Source organism: Dermochelys coriacea, chromosome 6 (assembly GCF_009764565.3).
Source record: "Dermochelys coriacea isolate rDerCor1 chromosome 6, rDerCor1.pri.v4, whole genome shotgun sequence".
NCBI lineage: Eukaryota > Metazoa > Chordata > Testudines > Dermochelyidae > Dermochelys > Dermochelys coriacea.
Window position 1 is genome coordinate 126,492,577 of NC_050073.1, and position 5,476 is coordinate 126,498,052.

General features: G+C 41.5%; 1 long non-coding RNA gene across 1 annotated transcript; it reads right to left on the bottom strand.

Moving 5' to 3' along the window:
* Positions 1–1,037: 1,037 nt before the first annotated feature.
* On the bottom strand, positions 1,038–5,221 carry LOC119857677. Its single transcript, XR_005293666.2, has 3 exons — positions 5,077–5,221; positions 4,616–4,714; positions 1,038–1,160 (listed from the first exon to the last, which is right to left on the bottom strand). It is a non-coding gene; the product is annotated as an uncharacterized LOC119857677 (long non-coding RNA).
* Positions 5,222–5,476: the final 255 nt, after the last annotated feature.

Here is a 5,476-nt window from a genome sequence, read left to right on the forward strand (position 1 = left end):
ACAAGATAAAAAAAAAGTGTTCTAATGATATTTACCAGAACAAAGAGGTTCAATTAGTTCAGATATACCTCCAACCAGTGATTGTCATTCCCACTACAGCTCATGATAGGACAACAGTAGGAAATGGAGGTGTAGAAGGGTCGACTTCCTGCTGGAGTGCTCCCCTCACAGCTGGGCTTGGGGTAGCAGGATCTTTCTTCTTTGCACCCTCAGCTGATGGTTGCCCCAGCCCTGCAGTGGTTTCTCCTTGTGCCTCAGTCCTCCAGCCAGGTCACATTTTAGTTACACCTTTTTCTACTTCCTTCCTTTCATTCCCTGAAGCAATGCTCTTGTTGACAAGTCCTCCCTCCTTGTAACCACCCACTTTGTGAATGCAGATTTCCATTCCCCCCACCCCGCTCCATGCAAATAGCAAAGAAATGATCCTGGAATCTTTACTTTCCACAAACAAAAATATCTCAAACCAATTAAAATAGCTTATTTGCTAAATCCCATCTTTTCTAAGTGAAAACACCTTTCTCCCTAAGAACATTGGGTTTCTTTGTAACTATATTACAATGTCTCAATGGTAAGATGCTGATGTGAAGTCACTATGGGTTCAATCCTGCAAGTTACGAGCAGAGCATCTCCCAAGAGGTGTCAAATGCCTTCAATGCCATCCTTTAATGGAAGTGGAAGGAGCACATCACTGCACAATCACAGCCTGTTATAGTTGTGTTAACCTTTGGCATCAGAACCCCAAACCAGGAGAAATTCAGTTCCGTTTATGTATTTTTAGAGACCTTAAACAAAACTGGAATCTAAATCAAATGGAGCCAATTATGGTTTTGATTGGAAACTAGGAAAAGCTCAGTTCTGCAACTTTTGGACCAAAAATGGTGGTTTCAAATGAGGTTGGTGTTGAGTTTTTCCCCAGGCCAATCTAGATTTGGGGGGGGGGGGATGAGATGGAAACTTCCAATCCAGACTTCAAACCTCTTTGGTCCAGATATTCAGCTCTGAAGGGTTGATCTGGTCCATTATAAAGATAGGCTTCACTCACCAAATCTGGATCTGAGAGATCCAGGGAGACCAGTGATCAAGGGTGCTCAGTTCCAGCATTGTAGTTCAAGTCCACCATGAGTTCAGTCAAACCACAAACTCATAATCTGCCAACTCACCTGAAGAGAGGGAGGAAAAAAAAAGTTTGCTCAAACCCCTGTAAACTAGACTTGGTCATGTATATTTTCAGACAAAACGTTTCTCTCAAAAAGTGCAGATTTGTCAAAAGCCAACGTTTCATGGAACAGTGCAGATTTTCATAAACTTTAATTTGAAAAAGAATGGAGCAATCTTTTACAACCTTTTTGGAAAGTTTGAAATGAAACATTGTTTCAATCTTTCAATTTTCTGTTTTGAAAATACTTTGTTTCAGTTTTAGATATATAGCTAATTAAAATTTTAAAAAGTGAAAATCAGAATGAAACATTTAAATTTTATTGAAACAAAAATATTTCAATGACCCAAAATAATTTTGTAATTTGGTTTCATGGGAAATTTAAAAACAAATGTTTTGTTTTGAGATGGAAAATTATTCAAAATGGCAGAATTTCCCATAAATTGGAACATCTATACTGGGAACAAAAGCCCCCAGGTTTGGCACAGCTTTCTTCTGGTTACAGACTTACGACACAATGCAATTTTCAGGAACAAATTGCAAGTCAAAACATTGTAACTCGGAACCTCAATCCACTCCATTGCAGGATGAAGCATCATAAAGTCAAAACCAACTGTCAGATACACAATTCAGAAACGTCATAAGTCAAACATTGTTAACTGCCTGTACTGTATTTAATGCATTTTAACCTATTCAAAGGGTGGGTTTAGCATTTGGTAACTTTATTAGTTATATGAAACTTCCAAATTAAATAAAGTCATAACAGAATTTCAACTGGAACTCAGATATGAAAATTATGTTTTATGCTTCACAAATTGTGTTAATTCTTTATTGCAAGTGGTTTATAAAAATAAAACACCCACAATTACAACCTCAAGACTGCACTACAGGAAAAGGCAGAAAATAGAAGTGTAAACAAGTTGTACACTTTTGTTCTTTCCCCCTCATCCCAGAGATTGCATTTCTGTAAATTTTATGTCTGATTTAATAGGAGATTACTGCTCATCATGGCATGTGCACATATTTGTAATTCCCTCTGCTGCAGGACTTGCTTGCTGAAATTCTATGGCCTGGGTTATGCAGGAGGTCAGATTAGATGATCATAGCAATTCCTTCTCACCTTAAAAAAAAAAAAAAAATCAATGAAGCACCTAAGCTTGTGAAGCCAAGTATCAGTGGAGTAGCCATGTTAATCTGTATTTTTGTTGAAGGATGGCTACTTTTAAATCTGTTACCATTCCTGATGACTGATTTGTGTCCATTTATTCTTTTACATAGAGACTGTCTGGTTTGGCCAGTAGGAGAACACTTCAATCTCCCTGGACATTCAACAGATTTAAAAATAGCCACCCTTCAACTTCAAAAACAGACTTCAAAGAGAAACTGCAGAGCTACAATTCATTTGCAGACTTAACACCATTAATTTGGGCTTGAATGGGGACTGGCTGGCTCACTACAAAAGCCATTTTCCCTCTCCTGGTATTGACAGCTCCTCATCAGTTATTGGGAGTGGACCACATCCATCTTGACTGAATTGGCCTCGTCAACACTGATTCTCCCCTTGTAAGGCGACTCCCTTCTCTTCATGTGCCAGTATATTTATGCCTGTATCTGTAACTTTCACTCCACGCATCTGAAGTGGGTTTTTTACCCACGAAAGCTTATGCCCAAATAAAAATCGGTTGGTCTTTAAGGTGCCACCGGACACCTCATAAGCTCATGAAGACTCTCACAGAGTTTAATGAGACTATTCACATGCACAAAGTTACTCACATGCTTCAGTGTTTGCAAGATCGAGGCCTTTGGCTATACCACCAGTAATCAGAACAATAAAGGAGAAAAGGATACAAGATGGGAATCAAATATGTGGCTTGATCTTTGTTGGTCTGTGTCATAACTATAAAGTGAAGGGTAAACACCTTTAAAATCCCTCCTGGCCAGAAGCAAAACCCTTTCACCTGTAAAGGTTAAGAAGTTAGGATAACCTCACAGGCACCTGACCACAATGACCAATGAGGAGACAAGAGACTTTCAAAAGCTGGAGGGGGGAGAAACAAAGGGTCTGGGTGATGCTTTTGCTGGGGACAGAAGAGGAATGGAGTCTTAGAACTTAGTAAGTAATCTAGCTAGAGATGTGTTAGATTATGGTTTCTTTAAATGGCTGAGAAAATAAGCTGTGCTGAATGGAATGTAGATTCCTGTGTGCATCTTTTTGTAACTTAAAGTTTTGCCTAGAGGGATTCTCTATGTTTTGAATCTAATTACCCTGCAAGGTATTTACCATCCTGATTTTACAGAGGTGATTTATTTTTTCTTCTATTAAAATTCTTCTTTTAAGAACCTGATTGCTTTTTCATTGTTCTTAAGATCAAAGGGTTTGGGTCTGTGTTCACCTATGCAAATTGGTGAGGATTTTTATCACGCCTTCCCCAGGAAAAGGGGTGTAGGATTTGGGGGGAAAGACGTTTCCAAGCAGGCTCTTTCCCAGTTATATATCTGTTAGATGCTTGGTGGTGGCAGCAAAATAGTCCAAGGGAAAAAGGAAAATAGTTTGTACCTTGGGACAGCTTAACCTAAGCTGGTTAAAAATAAGCTTAGGGGGTTTTCATGCAGGTCCCCACATCTGTACCCTAGAGTTCAAAGTGGGGAAGGAACCATGACAGTCTTAGATTCCAAGGTCAGAAGGGATCATTTTTATCATGTAGTCTGATCTCCTGTATAGCACAGGCCAGAGAACTGCCCCAGAATAATTCCGAGTGTATATTCTTTAGCAAAACATCAAATCGTGTTTTTTAAATAGTCACTGATTGAGAATCCATCATCAATTTGTTCCCATAGTTACTCACTGTTAAAAATTTAAGCCCGATTTCTACTATGAGTTTTTCTAGCATCAATTTTCAGCCTCTGGATCATGTTACATCCCTCTTTAATAGGCTGAAGAGCCCATTTTTGAATAGTTGTTTCCCATATAGATACTTAAAGACCTTCCCTTTGTTAAGCTAAACAGAGAGCTCCTTGAATTGTCACTAAGGCGTGCTTTCTAATTTTTTTCTCATGGCTCTTCTCCAAACCCTCTCAATAGCCTCCTCAAATGGTGGTACCTCAGAGCTGGACACACTATTCCAGCACTAGCTGCATCAGTGCCAAATACAGCAAGAAAATAATCTACCGACTCACGATTCCCTGGTTTATGCAGCCCAAGATCGCATTAGTTCTTTTAGCCACAGCATCACACTGGGAGCTAGTGTTCTCCTCATTATCCACCAGCACCCCTAAATCTTTTTCAGAATCACTGCTTCCCAGGACAGAGTTTCCCATCCAGTAAGCATGGCTTACATTTTTTGTTCCAATGTGCATATATTTATAGTTAGCCATATTAAAATACATATTGTTTTCTTGCAGCTGGCTTATCAAGCCATCCAGATCGCTCTGCAGCAGTGACCTTGTGACAAGACCCACCTCTCACAGGTGCCCCTGGCCAAGTGCATGTGCCTGCAATCTCTGTTTGTGGTGGGTCTTCGCTGACTCAGCCCTCCCGCCATGTCAGACACAGTCTGTCTGTGAAATAAAGACAAGCAAACCCCTTTCAGGGTAGAACTCCAAAAGGGGTCTCTCTTAGTGCCCTCTGTAACATCTCTCTCAGTTGGTCCCTGCTCCAGAATAGAGCGGTGCCCCAGGGCGCCTTCCCTGGAGGCGATGTCTTTGCCTTCTCAGGTGCCTCAATGCCCAGACCACTTCACCCAGTGACTAATGGGATATTGGGGTGGGGGGAGGACAACCCAGGCCCACCCACTATTCCAGGTCCCAGCCCAGGGAAACCCTTAGATAGCAGATGTCACTGTGCCTCTTTATCTAAGTCATGCTGCTGCTCTAATTCCCTGGGCCACTTCCCCATAGCCCTGGGTCATCTTCACCCTTACCTCAAGGCCTTGTCCTGATGTAGTCCCTGCAAGCAGCTCAGGGCTCCTTCTCGCTCTCCCTGACTTTTGGCAGTACTGCCTCATCCAAGGTCCTGGAGCTCCCTCAGCCAACCACACTCTTCCAGCTCTAACAAGGAACTGAACTTGCTTTGGCCTTGAAGCTCTTCTTATACTACCCTACTGGGCCCTGATTGGCTGCTTCCCACAAAGACACTCTAGGCAGCTTGGAGGACCTCTCTACTGCCCTTTTCTGGGGTGGAGTGTGGCAGCGCCATAAGGCTTCCAGCAGAGGGCCTAAGGGCCTATTCCACCCCATCACAGACCTGTCCTCTCTATTATTTACCATTCCCCCAATGTTTGTGTGATCTGAAAACTTTATCAGTGATGATTTTATGTTTTT